At 37.9% G+C, this 21,118-nt stretch overlaps 1 long non-coding RNA gene and 2 pseudogenes across 1 annotated transcript in view; all 3 read right to left on the minus strand.

The window, feature by feature from the left end:
* Gm33203 overlaps positions 1-1,487 on the minus strand; it is a 72,798-nt gene extending 71,311 nt beyond the window's left edge. Inside the window, exons 1-2 of the long non-coding RNA XR_383678.1 lie at positions 1,419-1,487; positions 957-1,042 (exon numbers count right to left, since the gene is read on the minus strand). This is a non-coding gene — a long non-coding RNA (predicted gene, 33203). The remainder of the gene's footprint in view (positions 1-956; positions 1,043-1,418) is intronic.
* Positions 13,134-14,327, minus strand: Gm9274 (predicted gene 9274; annotated as a pseudogene).
* On the minus strand, positions 18,918-19,484 carry Gm48929 (predicted gene, 48929; annotated as a pseudogene).

The following is a 21,118-nucleotide window of genomic DNA, read 5'->3' on the forward strand; positions in this document are numbered from 1 at the left end:
AAATTCTCTCATTGAAGGGTGAAAGTTGTGGACATAAAGAAAAATGTTTAGAATTTAGCATGAAATTATGTTGGTTTAGCAAAGTGGTGATTGTAGGTTCTCCCCATGATTCCTGGGACACTGCATAGTTAGCTAAGTTTTCAGTACCAGGCATGAATTTTCTCTTCTTGAGCAAGTCTTAAGCAACCTCTATCCTATACAAAGAACTACAGGCAAGCAAAGATTTCCGAGAATTAAAAAAAGAAAAAAGAAAAAAAGAAAAGAAAAAGAAAAGAAAAGAAAGGAAAAGAAAAGAAAAGAAAAATATTCTTCCCCATGGAAGAACACACCCATTGCTATACAATACACTTGGTTATCCAATACCAAACGGGCAGCCTACAAAATAAACATATCATATAATATACACTGAGCAGGCTGTATTTATGAATTTATCTGCATGTTTGCATATAACAAAAAATAATAGACTATGACTTTGAAAGACAGTAAGGAGGCTTATGTGGGAGTATTTGAAAGGAAAAGAAGAAAAGAAAAATGATGAAATTATTTTCTAATCTGAAAACCAAAATAAAAATGCCAAAATGATGTTTCAAATTTATTCTAAATAAAAGAGATATTCGTTGTTTAAATGCTAGACTCTACTACCATTTTGGGTAGTTATCCCCAGACAAGGCATTACACCACTTCCTTAGGGTTCATAGTACATTGCAAAAGAGGGTGAGGAAAGAGTGAATCGTCTGGATAATGGGGAGAAAATCTGCAAAGTATCCTCTTCTAAGCATGGCTTGAACACAGCAGTCATGAATTTATAATAGTTGTATATACTGACACTGTGTCAAAGGCATCTGGATCCCTCCGCCCCCTAGGATTCTGCTAAGGAGGGAGAAGGGACTCAAGGGACCTTTCCATGTGATGCTGATCTGTTGGCAACTAAACCGTTATAAGGAATGGAGTCTTACCCAGTTGTATACTTCTTTCTGGTTCCACTAGGCTTTGTTGATTACTTCCATACTGGGGCTCACACAGATGGACCGAATGAAACTCTCTGGGACAATAAACAGTATCAAAACTAATGAACGGGTAAAACAGGCTAGGGTGAGCAAGGTAGTAGGTTTGGGGAGGAATAGGAGAGGATTGAGAATAGACCAGGAAGTATATAATTGTAAAAGAAAAAAAAACATAGGAATAAGAAAAGAATATTCTGGAATAGTTTTGACTAACAAAAGCATCTAATTATTCTGAAGGAATCTGTTTACAGTGAAAGTTGACTTTTATAATCAGTTTTCAACAGCATCAGCACTCTTGTCAGCGCCTCTGCTTATTTTCAACTTCTCTGCATGGCCAAGCACCTAGGTAGGTCATTTGTCACAGTACATAAAGGAAACAATTCACCGCTTTTGAAGTGGGAAATCCAAACCTACCAGCCTGTCAGTAATTCTCGCTATAATTCCGTCTTTGCATAATCAGGGGGATTAACTGCCAGCAGTCTGCTCATGCGCAAATGGACAGGCAAGTCTTGGAGTCAGTATTCCATGCGTTCCATAAATTTTTATGAGTGGAGTTCATTCTGATCAGCTAAACACACATCGCGAGGCAAACATCCCGTTGACAAGATGAGTAGCAGAGTTTACTCTTTAAAAAATTAATTTAATCGGAACTTCTCCTTCCTCTCCTCCCAGGCCTTCCATCTCTCCTCTCCTCCCACTATGCCCCCAACTCTGCCCTTTCTCCTCAGCGAAGGGTAGACCTCCCACGGATATCAGTCCTTCTTGGTTTATCAAGTTGTAGTATGACTGGGTGCATCTTCTATTGAGGCTAGAAAAGCTTCTTATTAAAAACACTAGATAACAAGAGACCATTAATTTGAAGAACAAGGTTTGAGTGAAGGATTTTGTTCCAATCTGAAGCCCATGGTCATGAAGGCATAATTTGGATTTTGAAACACCTTGGCAGGTCTATTTTAATGTGCCACTAAGTCTCTTCAGCTTCATGATGAAGAAAACCCAAACTGCTAACCAAAAACAAGGGTTAAACACTGGATGTTTCTTGAGTGTATGCTTTATAAACAAACTTCTCTTGGAAATTTCCAGTGCAGATAAAACAAAATGACAACACATATTTCATAGCAAACCACTTTCTGTGATTTTCAATTAGATGATGTATGCAAAATTATGGAAAGTCTTTGGATAAATCTGAAGTAAATGACAGCAGGCTGCAACTTGTCCTTTACAAGTGATATATGTCCTAATCTTTCTTTCTTAATCTCAGCTAATTATGCCATAATAGCCTGTCAACAGTAATGCAGATCATAGAAAGTTGTCATTTCAGCAGGTACATAGGCTATACAAAACTAAATAGAGTCACATAGATAAAAAAAATCACTGAGTTTTAAAATATAAATTTTAAATAATTCTGCTGTTATTAAGAATAGTTTTATTAAGGCTTACATTTTTACATCCATCATTGACCCAGGCTAATTACATATATGTGAGTATACATTGTGATAATTCACATAGTTCATCTAAGTTGATGATATTCCAGTAATTCACATTTCTCTCCATTCAAACATTTAATATTTATTTCTGAACCTTCAAACATTACTGAAATAATTATTTTGAAATATGCAATATATACTAGCACCCAAACAATGTCTTCAGAACAAATCTAGATTGTTCTTACTAATTTTATTTCCTAGATAAGTAGCTATTGGGCCAAAATGGAACATAACTGTTTGATCACTGACTGACACATTACCATTTGTCCTGAACATTCCTCATGACTTGTAATAGATATCAAATTGATAGAACCATGAAGTGCAATGATGTGCACGAGAACAGTCTATCAAAAATGAGGTGATCCATAAGAAATCATACTCAAGTATGCCATAGAGGATGAAGGATAAGAATATGTGGTGATGATATTCATGTATCTCAGTCCCAATCCCTCATGTGGACTTCCCCATGAGCTTTCAACTAAGAAGAATGAGGTTGGTTAAGCATGCTTTATGATCATGCCAGAAGTATATGAAAATAAATGAGTGCAAAGCGAGGCTCTTAGCACTGTGGACATAGCTCTTTTATTTAGGAAAGTGTTGGTAACAAGTCAGGAGGATCTCAGTTTGATCCCTATAACCCTAGTGAAAAGCCAGGCATAGAAACCTATACCTGCAGAGCAAATGCCACTGGTGGGAATGAAACAGTATCCAGCCACTCTAGACAAATGAGAGAGTTCTTGAATTAGTGAGAGAGTCTCAAAAAGAAAGGTGAGAAAACAGTGAAGCCCAGGCTGGCCTCCTGCCTCTGCCTCCTTCAGCAAATCCCACCAGCAGGCACCATAACCATTGACCCATAGAAAGAACAACAAAATCAACTAACTAGACCTCCCAGAGCTCCCAGGGACTAAAGCACCAATCACACAGTACACAGGGGTTACCCATGGCTCCAGCAGCATAGGTAGCAGAGTATTGCATTGACTTGCCCTACATCAGTAGGAGAAGAAGCCCTTTGTCCTGTGAAGGATCCATGCTCCAGTGTAGCGGAATGCCAGAATAGGAGGCACAAGTGGGTAGGTGGGTGGAGGAGCACCCTCATAGAAGCAGGGGGGCGGCATGGAGGTTTCCAGAGGGGAAACCAGAAAAGGGGATAACATTTGAAATGTAAATAAAGAAAATATCCAATAAAACAAAGGAAAAAAAAGATGAAGAAATATTAGGCATTATTCATTGTCAATCTCTCTCCCACATGCACACATATGAGAATATATTATACATGTATGAACAGAAATAAGTGAGAAAGAAAAAGAACAAACAGAGCGTCTTGAAGAGCACTGGCAAAGAGCCTTTTTTCATGTGTGAAGTACATTTGCTAACTCTAAGAAGAAAAGTCCCTGTGACCTCAACAAAAACACAACTGTCAAAGATTTAGAATATAGGAGAAAGAATGGAATTGTGACTATGTGAGTGGCTGATTAAATCCCTGCGCATACCAATAATTGGACAACAGGTATATTTTAAACTCTAGAATATCAGCATTTGAATATTTAATTCTATTGAATTGGCAGTGATAAAATGCTTTGATTGTTGAATGTAAAATTGTGGAATAGCACAGTACAGAAGATTTTTCTGTATCTCCCTGATCATGTAAAGGCAACTCTGTTCCTCATTCCATTCCTCCCCCCCCCCCCCGACCCCTTGCCTCTGAGAGGGTGTGCCCCTCCTTTACCTGGCCACCTCCTTCCCTGGGGCCTCAAGTCTATCTTCTGTCACTGAGGACAGACCAGGCCAGCCTCTGCTAAATATGTGACAGGGGCCTCAGAAAGTGGTTCAGTCTTTAGGAGCTCCCTGGGGTCTAGTTTAGTTAAGACTGCTGGTTTTCCAATGGCTTGCTTGCCCCTTCTTACTGGAATGTAAATAATAGTAATAATAATAATAATAATAATAATAATAATAATAATAATAATAATAAATAGCAATAAATAGTAAAGAATATTGTTCTCCTGACCCTCTGGGTCTCTCTCCTATCTCTTCACACACCTGATCCTGCCCCCTCCCCTCTCCCAGAGAGGTCCCTTCTTTCTTTGTTTACCATGACTCTTTTGTTCTCCTTTCTATGTGGTATTCAGGGATTCTGGAGTGGGAAGAAATCTCTAGGAGATCCCAGAGACCTGGGATGGGGGAGTGCCCCAGGAGTGAATGAAAGTGATCTTAGCCAAGAAGCTTAACAGTGAGGACACAGAACCTGAAAAGACCACCTCCTATAGCCAAGATGGACCCTCAGCATAGGGATAAGGACACCAACCTACCCACAAAACATTCTACCCCAAATTTGTCCTGTCCAAAAGAAATGAAGGGACAAATATAGAGCAGAGAATGAAGGAATGGTGAACCAATGACTGGCCCAACTTGAGAACCATGCCATGAGCAAGCACCAATTCTGACACTATTAATGATACTATGTTTTGTTTACAAACAGGAGCATTTCATAAGTGTCCTCTGAGATGTTCTACCCAGGAGCTGACTGAAACAGAATCAGATACCCACAGCCAAACTTTAGGTTGAGGTCTAAGACCCTTATAGAAGAGTTAGGGGAGGATTAAAGGCCCTGAAGGGTATAGAAGCACACTGGAAGATCACCAGCATCAACTAATCTGCATCCCTCAGTGCTGTCAGAGGCTGAGCCACCAGCCAAAGATCTTAGAAAGGCTGGACCTAGACACAGGCACATATATAGCATAGGACTGCCTTGGTTTGCCTCAGTGGGAGAGGATAATCTGAGGGATATGGGTGAGGGGCACCCTCTCACAGAGGAAGGGGAATGAGAAGGACTTGGTGACAGTGGACTAGGAGGGGGGCAGTGTGTGGATATAAATAAATAAATACATAAATAAATTTTAAAAAATAAGTAAAAGGAGCATTGTATTGGGCTATTTATAGTCAATGATTCCTGTGGGATTAAAGTTATGTAATTGCTGACTTAAAATGAGTGTTGGGACCTGTCTTACAGTCTTTATATTGTTAAATGCTTGTGATTTCCACTGAAAGGTAAGGTCAAGTAAAACAGAAAAAGTCACAGCTTTGAAATTTCCAAAGTATTTATCAAGAAAATCCTGGGGTCTAATTTTTTGGTTGAAATAGTAAAACAGGCCATTTAAAGTCATCTCTACAACAATCCATGTCTTATTTAGACTCATTCTTTCCCTTGGAAAAACTCTCTATAGACCACCTTGCCACTATAAAAATAATTCTGAACTTAAGAACAGAAAATTAATGGAAGGTATTTTATGCAGATGTTTTTCAAGCTGGCTTCTAAATCCAGGTGACTACTAATATGACATTGGCATTTTAATAGAAAAATACCCTCCAAATACTACCCAGGGAGCTGTTACAAAACCAAGTCACCCATGTTGTTTTTATAAAGTATTCATTTATTATCTTGTTCACTCATTTAGTCAACACATATTCATTGATTGCCTACTGTGAGCCAGACACCATTCTCTTTGTTGACAATTTAATACTGAGCAAGCTCTGCTTCAACACAGATTTTATAAACTTAAGACTGTAGATGGAGACAAGCAAAAAAATAAATAAATACTTACAGACTAGTGATAAAAGCTATCAAGTGTATAAAGAGCTTGATAAATCAAGAGTAATTGAAGTAACATTTACAACGATGCCTAAAGTGTAAGCACTCACAGCCTTCTGAACAGGCTAATTTATACAGAAGTCTTAGCTAGAAAAAGAAAAGGATTTTAAGTGAGACTCAATGGTCACAACCTAACCTTTTGAGAAATAAGGTAGAAAAGTGTTTTGTTGTGCTATTGCTTGAACTCATTGTGCCTGATTACTAAAAGATTTAATTATAATTCTATATCAATTTGCAGTAATTGTGCTAGGGTTGAAATATATAATTTCTATTTTTCTTCATTTTTTTTTGTTTGCAAACTTTAATGACAGGAACAACATTGTACAGTTTTGTTTCCCTTTATTTATTTATTCATTCAATTTATATCCCTGACTGTCTTTACTCCTGGTCCACCCTTACACGGTTACATCTCACATCCTCTCTTCCCTTCTAGTCTGAGAGTGGAGAGCCCCTCATTCCAGTTATCACTTCACTCTGGCACATCAGGTCTTGGTAGGACTAAGTACAACCTCTCTGACAGAGGCCAGACAAGGCAGCTCAGTTAGGGAAACAGGATCCACAGGCAGGCAAAAGATTTAGATGAAGACCAAGTTTCACATCTGCTACATATGTGCAGGGAACCTCAGTCCATTCCATGTATGCATTTTGATAGGGGTTCAGCTCTAAAGGGTCCAGGTTAGTTGACACTATTGGTCTTGCTGTGGAGGTCAGATCCCCTCCGGATCTCTCAATGGTTCCCCTAACTCTTCCAGAAGACTCCCTGAGCTCCATCCGATGTTTGTCTGTGGGTCTCTGCATCAGTTTCCGTTAGCTTCTGGGTGGACAGTTATGCTCGGCACCAGTCTGTAAGCATAATCGAGTATTATTAATAGTGTCAGGGATTGGGCTTTGCCCGTGGGATAGGTCTCATGTTGGATCAGTTTTGGGGCAGCCGTTCCCTCAGTCTCTTCTCTATCTTTGTCTCTGAATTTCTTTTAGACAGGACAAATTTTGAGTCAAAAGTTGTGTGAGTGGCTTGTTGTCTTTATCCCTTCACTGAGATTCCTTTCTGGCTATAGAAAGTGGCCCCTTCAGGTTTGATATCCCCCACTGCTAGGATTCTGAGCTAGAGTCACCCCCCATAAATTCCTGGAAACTCCCTCATTTAAGATATCTGGCACATCCTTGAGATGCTCCCATCCCATCTCCACCCCTGCTAACCCTCACTTTCCATTCCATTTTCCTGGCCCTCTGAACATCTCTCCTGTTTCTCCACACATGTGCTCCTCAATCCCCCCATTTCCCTCCCAATCCCCCTTCCCACCCTGATTCCACCCTCCATTTGCTTCCTATGGCTTTGTTATTTCTTCTTCTAAGTGAGATTCAAGCTTCCTTGCTTGGGTCTTTCTTGTTCATAGCAGCATTTTTGATAATTACCAGAGACTGGAAACAACCCAGATGTCCTTCAACTGATAGACAGATAACAAAAATTTGGTTCATTTACAAAATGCAATACTACCCAGCTTAAAAGTAAGAACATCATGAATTTTGAAGGCAAATGAGTGTAACTAGAAAATATCATCCTTAGTGGGGTAACACAGACACAAAAGGACATGCATGATAACTTAGAGGTGGTTATTAGTAAAAAAAAAAAAAAAAAAAAAAAAACAGGTTATCCATGGTATAATTAAAACACCCAAAAGAAGCTACACATTGTCCAGTTTATTCTGAATCTGCATTTTGGACTCAGTTTACCTTTTATTAAATACATTTTATACTATATGCAGCTTAGGATCTCTGAAATATAAGAAACTGTGATTAAGCCAACCATAAAAAAAATAATCAGAACACAATCAAAGATCAGGGAGGCTATAGGAAGAAGCTGGTCATAGCTCCATAGAAATTTCTGTCCTCAACTTCTTGATTCTGATCACTGCACATTACTCTTACCTCTGATGTGGTCATAAAGTGGTGAATAGTTCTCATGGGAACAATTAGCTTCTTTGTTCATACCTAATAAATGAAGAGAAGAAATAAATCCCTTAAATGTGAAAGAAAACTATTGTCCCTTTTTCTTATTCTGTTACTCAAAGAATGAATAATATAATATTTCTGATGTTGAGATGTTTAAAATAACTATAGAAAATTATAGATTTATACTTTAATACTTTTTTGATGTTGAGATGCCTTAAATAACTTTAGGAAATTATATGATTTTAATGGTTAATTTAGATAAGTTTTGGAACAGCCTATACATTGTAACCATGTAACATTTGTTTGAATGATATTTTAGTCCATAGTGTGTTGTTATAGCAAAATCACTGATACTAGATAAGGTGTCAAGAAAAGAGATTCTTTTGGCTCATGATTCTGGTAGATGATTATACAAAGAGCATGGAGCCAGCATCATTGTAAGAGTTCTTTGACTAAATAATACTATGAGAGAAAACAAGCAAAAGAATGGTTAGCTTCATAGGTGCTAAGCAAGTAGAGTGATTGTGCTTTATAGCCACCTACTCACCCAAGGAGTGAGGACTTCTGAAGATCTGATCCCACTACCTTGAAATAATTTTAATTCATTTGTGAAAACAGAGCTCTTAATATCTAGTTACAATTGCCAAGCCTTACCTCTCCAAGGTTCTACACTGTAACAATGGCACCTAGAGGACTGAATCTTTCATACATAAACCTGTAGATAATATCCATCAGTCAAAGCATGATACATGAGGGGAAGTGGATGTCACACATTGACCCACACCACTCCCATATTCTCTATATCTCAAAGGAAGGAAAAATGAAGGTGACCTTCGTTTCAACAATAAAAACTTATAAGGTAACATCTTAAAACTATATATGAATTTAAAGTAGTTATTCCACACAGCAGCTAATGATATATTAGCTTATAAATACATAGATAGATAGATAGACAGACAGACAGACAGACAGACAGACAGACAGACAGACAGACAGACAGATAGATAGATAGATAGATAGATAGATAGATAGATAGATAGATAGATAGATAGATAGATAGATAGATAGATAGATTTTAATCTCAACGCACACACACATACCACTTATTTTTCTGCAAATATGGATAAAATATGGCTTTGGGAGCCTTACTTCTTTTACTTCATTAATGTCTATAGCATGTTAACTTGAAACTAAGAATTTTCAAGTCAAATGCAGTAGTTTTGAGATTATTACGAATGCCTAGAGCCTTCTTAGCATTATTAATTACTAGGTTTAAGCTTCCAGTAAACTATGTAAATCAACTAATCAAATATAAATGATATGTTATAGTAGTCTTGAACTATATAATTGTAACTTTGGGCTTACTTTAGAGTTTCACACATTTGGGCCACTTCTAAATAACCTAGTTCTGAGGCATTTGGAGGTTGAGAAATACAGATATATCATTAATATGTAATTTTGAAGGCATGGCTGTTTCAAAATGCTTTGACCCATTTGTACATATTCTGGTTGTTCTGACTGATACATTAAATAGTATACTTGATTCTGTGCTAATCTTGCAGAAGCCTGGACCTCTGACAAAAGTTTGGCTTTTAGAAACAGATGGCTCAACAGTCTAACTCTGTAAGGTTGTTGCCATTTCTGTCGAATGTCTGTAGTTTGTTGTTGTTAATGCTACCTATCCATTACAGCTGCTCTCATACTTTCTCTACTTCTCTCATTGTGTTTTGTTAACATTTTTGATGAGGGTTAATTGTCTTGTTAATTACACTTTAAAGCCTCTGGCTCTTATGACAGTAAGCAGGTCCCAATGTTAATAAAAAGCAGCTTAGAGTGCTTAACTTGAAACTTTTAAGACAGCACATTTAAATAACAGTGTTCAGTTGTTTTATTAATACAGAATACTAATGGTTTTTATATTTTCTAAAATCTTTGTGAAATTTGGACTCATAAAAATCAATCCCACTGGACCAGCACAGCAGTAAGTATGCATCCAGAATATTTTGAAATCTTTATTGCAGAATTTATTATTTTAATTGTTTTTAAAAGCCATCCCCAAGCTTTCTCTAAGTTCTTGTGAGCGTTAACGATCTGAGAGTTTATATAGCAAGTATTGGTGTTTGTGTTAGTGTTCTTTTGTGCACTATGCTGATTTAGACAACATGTTGTAAAGATTAAGATCTCTCCTGCTTTTATTCTGCTTCTAGAATGATAGGATACCATACAGAGCTGTCACTGAGAACCGTAATGATTAGTGGGTTGTTTAAAAAGCTTCTAAAGATGGAATAAGAAATCAATTAGTATCTGGGAGCTCTAATTTACTTAGAATAGATTACCTTTTATTGCATTTGTAGTAACTCACGTAGCAATTTTGTTGATTATTCTGAAAGGTTGACCCACTATTTTCCTTGTTCTTTCACTCAGAAAGCATTTATGAGTTTTCTCAATTCACAAAGTAGTGCAGTAGACAGCAGTGACATGAAGCTCCTGGCCCTACTGGATGAAGTGTAATGGTGACAAAACGCAGAGAAATACCTCTCTGTGAGCTTTGACAGTGGAGCAACTGGACTGATTGGTTGAAAGAAGTAATGATTAAGTTAATGGAGACATAATGATCGGAATAACAAGGAAGGAAAGAGCCTTCTGCTAAGAATATATGGTTTCTACATAAATGGCCTCAGATCTATGCCAGCATCAGACATTGAAGACACTTTAGTGGGGTAATAAAGGAGAGTATGTGCATAAGAGGTGTGGGTAAAGAGCTTCTACGTTCAGAGATGCTGGGAATGAAGTAAGGCTTGACATATGGAAGGCATTGACCTTGTTACATGACAGTGCTACAAAAAAAGAGAAGGGGCATAATGGGATTCACATTTTGAAGAAATAATTCCAGTATTTTTTTAATGAACTAATCAAAATATAAACTTTCAAAAATCAGTTTTAACTGTATTTCACTTTTTCTATTATTTCATTTCTAGAAACGTAAACACATATTTTTCGTCTTAAACTCTTTCTTTCCAAAAAAAAAAAAAAAAAAGCTGTCATTATTTGGCACTTGATTAGAGCTTCCTCTTTGAGCAGCATGCGTCATATATTTTCATCTTCTGACTCTGAAGCTTTGATTCAAGCACAAAGAACCACATGTACTTTCCCGAGGACAGGGCTGCCTTTACACGATGCTGCTTTGACATTTGATTAGCTGCCACTTCTTTTTCCTTTTGGCTGTGACTGATATTTGAAACATTTTACAGATTTCCTCTTTGTAATAACATCCTGTCCCTCAACTAGTTCCATTGCTGAGATCTGTGTATGTGACTCCTACTGAAGACACTGTCAGTTCTGGGAACCACTCCAAGAACAGCCATTGCAGAGTGTGTGGTGGGTTGCAGAAGCAGCCCTACAAAGTCTTTGCATGTGGTAGACTCAGACTACGCAGAAAATATATTCAGTGGAATATCAATATGCCTAAAACTTTACTGAAAATAATACAGTATTTTTCTATTCACCATAAATAAGATATTAAATAGATAAAGAGCTTAAGTCTTAACCTCTTTCTCCACATTACACTTTTATCCATATAAATTTTTAAGTACATAACTTAAGTCAGTAAGTGCTTTACTTATCTTGCTTAAGATTTATTTTTCTTGTTGAAGACTAAGTACCTGTGAAATCCATGTACGGTGTGTGCTGTATACACACACACACACACACACACACACACAAACACACACATTATATATATGTATATACAATATATTTTCATGCTCCAAGGATGACCGAAGAATTCTTCATGCTCTCCATTCTATACCTGCATTTATGAATAATTATACAAATATCAACATCAAGTGACTGATAAGACTGATTTTCAAGACATTTTTCTTTCATTCTACTAGAATTGTATTTCTCCTCATTTTCTTGCCCCTATTCATCAATATACTTTAACTCTCCTATGGGTACCTGTTGAAAAACATGGAGTTTGGGAGGTCAATAATAGAAAAAGTTTGAAAATATCTTTGTTGACAAAAGTCCTTACATTAAACAATGAAAACACCATTAGTAGACACCAGTTGTTACTGGATAATATATGTAATGAACATGCATCTAGTTACCTGATGCTATATAGTTAATAAAATATAAGCCATACTTGACATTTTAAAAGGCTAAGCACGTACATACTGGCAGAGTAAAGCACACCACAACTAAGAAATATGTATGTTTTCTACCTTATTGCTTTCAAACATTAGTTTTAACATCAGAATTCAGCCAAGAGCATTAAAATACCATTTCCAAGTTAGTGTGATTTTCAGAAACATGTTTTACAGTCAGCTACTTTAATAAAATCTACACTCAACCATCTACCCACCCTGAAAACATATGAAGTCAGGCATTGTGAATAGGTAATTCATAAATAAAAAATGAAAGTTTGGAATAGAAATGTGAATTAAGTTTAAATTTCTTTAGTTTTTGAGCTATGTGTCATACATTTTCCAGACATCTTACAGCTCTGTTCCTTAGACATATGCTGCTCAATGTTAAAATTATTGAAATTGCTCCTCTTTCCAGATTATGTTATGTTAAGCTAAATATCAGAAAGTAATTTTCCTTTATACCAGAGTATAATTTTGTAGATACCACACTTGGTACCTTGATTTGAGTTAATTTAACTGGACTCCAGGCACTGGAAAAAGGAGAATGAATAGAAAATATCCTGCACTCTAGAGACCTGACTTTAAGTTGAATAATTTTTCACGTGATCTGGCACCTAAAAACTCCTTAAGGCAAGGATAACTCCAAATTCACTGCACTGTTGTCTACCAGCATTGGAAAAATGTAGGAATGCTGTGTTGGAGCTAAACAGAAAAGTTAAGAAAAGGAGTTTAAAAAAAGGAGTAAAGAGAAACACGACCTGCCCTTTGAAATTTGGAAATGTTGGGGTACAACAAACACATACTCATACATGTACAAACATATATGAACAAACATATATAAATATGCAAATGCACATAAACACATACACACAACTAATTGCTTTTTTTTTTATTCTGAGTGCAGCAAAATTTATTGATGGTATTCAAGAAAGTAGGGAGGGCTCCCTAGGCCCCTCCTATTATGGGGTTCTGGTATGGAAATTGTGAATGAGATGCTCAGTGTTAAAGGCTGAGATGGGACAGGGACTCCTCAGCAACCTAGGGCATTATGCTCTCAGTGTCCTTGCTGGGGTGAATGGTCTAGTTTCTTACTCCTTGGAGGCCATGTAGGCCATGAGGTCCACCATGCTGTTGTTGTAGCCATATTCATTGTCATACCAAGACATGAGCTTTACAAAGTTGTTATTGAGAGCAATTCCAGGCCCAGCATCAAAGGTGGAAGAGTGGGGGTTGCTGTTTAAGTCACGGGAGACAACTTGGTCCTTAGTGCAGCCCAGGATGCCCTTTAGTGGGTCCTCTGATGCCTGCTTCACCACCTTCTTGATGTCATCATACTTGGCAGGTTTCTCCAGGCAAGATTTCAGATCCACAATGGATACCTTGAGGGTAGGAACACAGAAGACCATGCCAGTGAACTTCTAGTTCATTTCTGGGTTGACCTTGCCCACAGCCTTGGCAGGACCATTGGATGCAGGGATGATGTTTCAAACAGCCCCAGGACCACCACACCACAGCTTTTAAGAGGGGCTATTCATAGTCTTTTGAGTGACAGTGATGGCATGGACCATGGTCATGAGCTCTTCCAAGATGCCAAAGTTGTCATGGGTGACCTTGTACAGGGGTCTAAGCAGTTGGTGGTTCAATCTGTGTTGCTAACAATCTTGAGTGAGTTGTCATATTTTTCATGGTCCCCACCCATCACAAACATAGGGGCATGGCAGAAGGAGCAAAGATGATGACCCCTTTGACACCATCCTTCAAGTGGGCCCTAGCCTTCTCCATGGTGGTGAAGATGCCAGTAGACTCCCTACCATACTCATCACCATTAACATCCCATTTGATGTTAGCAGGATCTTACTCCTGGAAGATGTTGATGGGCTCATTCTCAGCCTTGACTGTGCAGTTGAATTTGCCATGGGTGGAGTCATACCGTAACATGTAGACCATGTAGTTGAGGTCAATGAAGGACTCACTGATGGTCACAATCTCAACTTTGTAAGATGCAGAGCAGAAGGCAGCCCTGATAACCAGGCACCCAATACAGCCAAATCTGTTCACTTGACCTTCATCATCTTGTCTACAGGATGAGACTAGCACTGCACAAAAAGATGTGGCTGTCTCTGGAACAGGGAGGGGCAGAGAGCCAATTAACTGTTTTAAAATGGTATAGGTTCTCATGTTATATTTTCAAATATTTTTGAGATATATAATTTATAACAAATTAATTACAAAAGTTATGTCAAAAAACCAATAGTGGATTGTGTTGCACAGATAAAAAATGATGTAACAAGGAACATAGAGAAATGTGATGGTTATGCAGTAAAATGTTCTTATTTTTTAAAAAGTAAATAGCGAATGATTCTGGAATAAATGCATTTAATATCTGTACTTTTTTAATTATATTTTTTATAGTCCAGTCTTTGCTCCACTCCTGGTCTGCTCCCTCCCAGTTCCTTATCCATTTCTTCTCCCCCCTGTCTCTTTCACCCCTGTCAGTCTTCCCCACTCCCTGGGGCCACAAGTCTCTCTAGGGCTAGGCTAAACCAAACATTCCTCTACTGTGTGTGTGTATCTGGCCTCTGACCAGCTCTTGTATGCTGCCTGGTTGGTGGCTCAGTGTTTGAGAGATCTCAGGGGTCCAGATTAGTTGAGACGATTGGTCTTCCTATGGTGTCACCCTCCTCCTCAGTTTCTTCCAGCCTTTCCCTAACAGGGGTCCCTAACTTTAGTCCAATGGTTGGGTATGCTTGTCTGTGTCTGTTTCAGATATGCTTGTTGGACCTCTTAGGGGACCGCCATTCGAGGCTCCTGTCTGTAAGCACACCATAGCATCACTAATAGTGTTAGGCATTGGAGCTTCCACTTGAGATGGACCACAAGTTGGGCTGGTCACTGGATTGCCTTCCACCCAGTCTCCTCTTAATTTTTGTCCATTCCATGAAATTCTTTTAGACAAGAATAATTCTGGGTCAGAGTTTTTGACTGTGGGATGGGAACCCCATCCCTCCACTTGATGCCCTGTCTTTCTTCTGGACTTGGACTCTACAAGTTCCCTCTGTCCACTTTTGGGCATTTCATATAAAGTCTTTGAATCTTGATAATCTCTCACCTCCCAGGTCTTTCTAGAAGGTCCTCTTCTCTCCCCACCCCCCAGGGTTGTATATTTCCATTTTTTTTTCTGCTGGCCCTCTGGGCTTCTAACCTGTCCCCCACCCTATACTTGATCATGTTCCTGTTTCTCCTTCTCTGTCTCTCTTGTTTGTTTTCTTCTCCTTTCCAAGAGGGATTGAAGAATCCCCACTTGGGCTCTTCTACTTGTTAAACTTCTTGAGTTCTATTGATTATTATCTTCGATATTCTGTACTTTTTTTGCTAATATTCATTGATTATTGAGTACGTACTATGTATGTCTTCTAGGATCTGAGTTACATCACTTAGAATGATATGTTCTAGTTCCATCCATTTGCCTGAAAATCTCATGGTCACAATGTCCTCATTCTAAAGCAATCTACAGATTCAACACAATCTCCATCAAAATCTCAAAACAATTCTTCACAGACTTGACAAGAGCAATTTTCAATTTCATATAGAGAGAGCAAAAACCCAGGATAGGGAAAACATTCTTAACAATAAAAGAACTTCTGGGGAATCACCATCGCTGACCTCAAGCTGCACTACAGAGCAATAGTGATAAAAACTGCATTTTATTGGTACAGAAACAGACAGGTTGATTAAAGGAATAGAATTGAAGACCCAGGAATAAAACCACACACTTATGGGCATTTGATCTTTGACAAAAAGCCGAAAATATACAATGGGGGAAAAAAAAGAAAGAAAGCATCTTCAATAAATAGTGCTGGTCTCACTGGCAGTCTGTAAGTAGAAAAAATGAAAATAGATCCATATTTGCACAAAGCTCAAGTCAACTTGGATCAAAACCTCAACATAAAAGCAGATAAAATTAATCTAGTAGAATAGAAAGTGGGAAAGAGCCCCAAACTCATGGGTGGGGGTAAGGAAATCTTTTCTAAACAGAACTGCAGTGGCTCAGGCTCTAATATCAAGTACTTATAAATGGAACCTCATGAAACTGAAAAGCATCTGTAAGTCGAAGTACATAGTCAATAACTGGCAGCCTACGTATTGGGAAAAAAAGAACTTCACTAACCCAATATCCAATAGAGGAATAATATCTAAACTCAAGAAGCTAGCCTCCAAATAAGCCAAACCAATAATGCAATCAAAAATGGTATATAAAACTAAACAGAGAATTCACAACATAGGGATATTGAATGGCTGAGAAGCACCTAAAGAAATGTTCAAAGTCATCAGGCAAATGCAAATCAAAGCAACACCGAGATTCCACCTTACGCTATTCAGAATGGCTAAGATCAAAAACTCAGGTGACAGCACATGGTGGCAAGAATGTGGAGAAAGAAAAAACCCCTTCATTGCTGATGGGATTGCAAACTGGTACAATCACTCTGGAAATCAATCTGGAGGTTCCTCTGAAAATTGGAAATAGATCTACCTGAAGATCCAGCTATACCATTCTTGGCCATTTATCCAAAAGATGGGACACCATGCCACAGAGACACATGCTCCACCACATCCGTGGTCTTATTTTTAATGAGCAGAAGCTGGAAACAACCCAGATGTCCCACAACGCAAGAATGGATACAGAAAACTTGGTTCATTTATACCATACCTGAACTTCTTCACTCCTTGTCAAAGAAATATTGCTTTAATCAGGGTTCTCTAAAGGAACAGAATTGAGAATGTGTGTGTGTGTGTGTGTGTGTGTGCGCGCGCGTGTGTATTAGTGTGGCTTTCAAGCTGTGTTTTAGCTTCTCCAGGGAAAAGTACAACAATTACTTATATAATACTTACTCATTCCTGAAAAACATACATACAAAGTACACTGTTCATACTGAGTAGGTTATATTTAGGAATGTGAGTGTGTGTGTTTCTCTGTGTGTTTATTTACATAATAAAGTTAATGATAAAAGAGGCCATAAATTTGAAGAAAAGCAAGTATGAGTATACAGGAAGGTTTGAAAGAAAGAAATGGAAGAGTAAAATAAAATAATTATAATATCAAAAAATAAAAGCAATAGTTTAAGGAAAATAAGGAAGATCACTGGAAGCAAGTCAGAAATCCAAAAGAAATACATCACTAAAGATGGTGTGGAGTTACAGTATCTAAGGAAAATTCATAAATTACTGGAGGTTAAAAAACTTGCCGAATTTATATGTATAAGAAAAGACATAAGACAAAAGTCACTTTCATTAGAAAAATGAAGTAAATTGAAGGCACTGAGGAAAGGCAAACTAAGGGATTCTTTGAAGTATTTATTTGTTTGTTTGTTTGTTTGTTTATATTTTATTGGCTATTTTGTTTATTTACATTTCAAATGCTATCCCCTTTTTAAGTTTTCCCTCTGGAAACCCTCTATTGCATTCTCTCCCCCTGCTTCTCTGAGGATGTTCCCCTATCCACCCACCAACTCCTACCTCCCCACCCAGGCATTTGACATGTCAAACCTTCACAGGACCAAGTGAAGTTTTAGAAAGTTTTAAGTAAAGAGACAATTGGCCAGAGAAATAGGAAATTGGTTTTGCATTGACAATACTACTGTACTACTAAATGAACCCTCACTCCCCCCAAAAAATTACTAATGAGATACTGATATGCTCATACCTCTGGGCTTTTCTCAGTCACCATCAGAAAGGAGTCTTCTTGCAGCAGATAGGAACCAATAGAAAGACCCATAGTTAGGTATTATGCAGAGCTCTTGGAACTTGCAATCCTAACTGGGTTCTCTACATCAAATCTCTTTACTCAAAGCTTGAGGAACTGTACAGAAGAGGAGGCAAGAAAGAGTATAAGAGCCAGAGGGAAGGAAATGAGGCCTTCTAAACAGTGGGTCGAAGACATTATGAATTCCTAGAGGCTAAAGCATTGGTCACCAGATGTGGCCCTAGAACTGCAAGAGGAAATGAACATGTGTCCCCACCCTAAACCCCAAACCCAGATCTCCAGTTAACAAAACACCTGCAAATCAAAAGTTGGTTTCTTTCATGGGAATCTCACTGATTAAAAAACTACTATTAGAAGTGTTTTGAATGCCAAGCATTAGAGGGAAAACAGAAAAGACCCTCAAAGGCATCTTTGGAGGTTTCTTGTTTCATGATGTCATGTCATAGCTTTTTGTTGTTCCTGTTGTTAATAAATATGTCTTTTTTTTTTAATGTTCTATTTTCATGTTTTAACCCTAAAGGTCCTTTGTATATGTAATGGCTTCCTGTTTCTATTTTATATGATACTCCTGAATGTGGGAATGAATGGGTCTCTGCACCTATGTCTGTTCCCTATGCATTTTCTAGGACACTCTTTCTTCCTTCTGTTTGTTTGTCTGTTTGTATTGTCTTGTTCCAATATATTTGTTTTCGTTTTATATTACTTTATTTTATCTTATCCCTATTCCTTAGATGCTTATTTGTTTTATAATGAGAAAGGGGCTGGGAGGTGGGAAGGAGGAGAGTGGATTTGGGTGAAGAAAGAGTTAGGGAAGAAATTGGAGAAGTTCCCCGAGGGAGGGAAAAAAAGTAATCAGGAAAAATTCTATGAAAAAAATCTATTTTTAATGAAAGAAAAAATTATTTCTTATTCTTTCATTTTTTCTTTAAAGTTTATTCAATACAACATAATCTCCATCTTCACTGAGTTGGCTGACCACATCCAGGACAGAAGCAGCTCCTAACCTGGAATTCAGTTGTTGAGCCAGCCCCAGCCCCAGCCGCAGCTTTCTTGTCAGCTCCAGGGCACACAACACTCCTCCTGGAGATGCCTCTGTAGGCCTCCCTTCTTGTGAATCTTGCAGGCTGCTCACTCTCTGGACCTTTGGGCTGAGGCTTGCCAGTCTCGGTATGGCTGCGGCACAGGGTGGCTGGCAGGATCTCTGGGCTGGTGTAGGTAATCTCGGAGATACTAAATACCCTCATTCATAACGTAGAAACGTCTCCAAGTAAACTGCTCCATCACATAGCCTTGAGACTTTAGAGAGTGCATGGCCTTCATTACATGAAGGTTGGACATTCTTGTCTGCTAGCTTGGGGCGTTTGGGCATGTGGTCATACTTTTTGGTGACCATCACGCCTTCCTTAAAAAGGAGTTAATAGATGGCAATCTGATTCTTCTTAGGCATCAACAGCACAGTGGCTGCAGGGTCCGAGGCAGAGGCTGTTATTCTTTCATTTTTAAAAGTAGAGATTATGCACAAGAAAATCAAGGCTGAAGGCTACATGGTAAGTTATACTCTGGGGCAAAAATTCAAATTCTTCTTGGTATGATTTCAACGTTTCAGCCTTCCCAAAGGCGAATCTTCATTATGCTGTTAGTTCATGATTATTACTTCATGTAAAATTTCACATCACTGTCACTGACACCCTACAAATATTTAACTGCTATTTCATACACATTTTCATAAGAGTATTAAATAAACTTTCAGAATCTCAGAATAAAAATAAGTTCCAACGTTTAAGGGAATCATGTGTGATAGTTGCTCTTAGAGTGAAAAAGACTTAATTAAGCCTTAATTGTGACTAACAGTAGGATTGCAGAAGCTGTTTAAATTCAAGCAATGTTTATTTAGAGAGACATGGAAAAGAGTAAGTTTCACTAAGGGAGTATTCATACAAAATTGCAGTATTCTTTCGAGTTTCACAAAATGCCTTTCCTATGTTTAGTACTGATTAAGAAATTTCAGATAATTAATAATGGCAGTAAAGAGCTTTGCTTAAATTTTAAAAAAGTGTGCATGATGTATTGGATGATGGTTTTGCTTAAGGTGATCAACTTTTGGATGTGGAAAAGTTTGAATAAGTTAATATTATAGAATAACAGGTGAAATGATACATACAAACAATTCTATTAAAATGTTGGAAGGTATCTCTATGTGATCATGTGCTAATACTATTTAGGACATTGTTGTTTATGAGACATGTCATATCTTTTGGCAGAGATGGCTCAGGGAGTAATGTGCTTACCTTAAAAGTATGAAGACCTAAGTTGCACTGCTGGTCTATTGCCCCACATTGCACCCCCAGGACTCATGCACAAATTCCAATTGTAGTGCCTTACATTTATAACCTTAGTACTGGGTACAGAGATTCAGGTAATTCAGAGGGTTCTGTTGACATCTTATCCCTTCTGCTAAATGATATCAGTAAGAGACTTGATTCAAAAATCAAAGTAGATATTGCCTGATGAATGGCTCTTGAGGTAGTACTCTGGTCTCCATGTGCACACACACACACACACACACACACACACAAGTCCATACCTGATTGGGGAATCATCTAGATAACGTATTTCCAGTACATATTACCTTACTTCCATCTAGTTCTAAACCTTGAATATAAAATTGAAAATTGAATATAAAATGTCAGATCTTTGTGATTTGTATAGATAAGAGATCAAGCTTGGTTCAGGTGTCACTCATTTCTTGGGCACTGCTCCAAACACTGGTCACATCCACTCTGTGTTTTGTGAGCTCTGTGAACAGTGAAACAAGTCTGTAAATAATAACTGACAGAGAAGCCCAGGGTCGTAAATTCAGCAGTGTGTGATGGAGGCTCACTGGCTCACACTTATTTGGAGTTTCTACCATAGAAGTACATCAGTGGTTACTTTTAATCTTTTTCCTTATTTATTCTTTAAGAAAAATTGAACTAAACATATTTTGTATATGCCTTTCACAATTTATAATTAATTGGATATTTAAGTATTATGAAATAAAGATTTAATAAGTGAACATTTGAATAGTGATATTGTGAGAAACAGGAGAGGAAAGCCCCTGGGTGAGAAATCAAATAGCT

The sequence above is a fragment of the Mus musculus genome, chromosome 14, assembly GCF_000001635.26.
Source record: "Mus musculus strain C57BL/6J chromosome 14, GRCm38.p6 C57BL/6J".
NCBI classification, from domain to species: domain Eukaryota; kingdom Metazoa; phylum Chordata; class Mammalia; order Rodentia; family Muridae; genus Mus; species Mus musculus.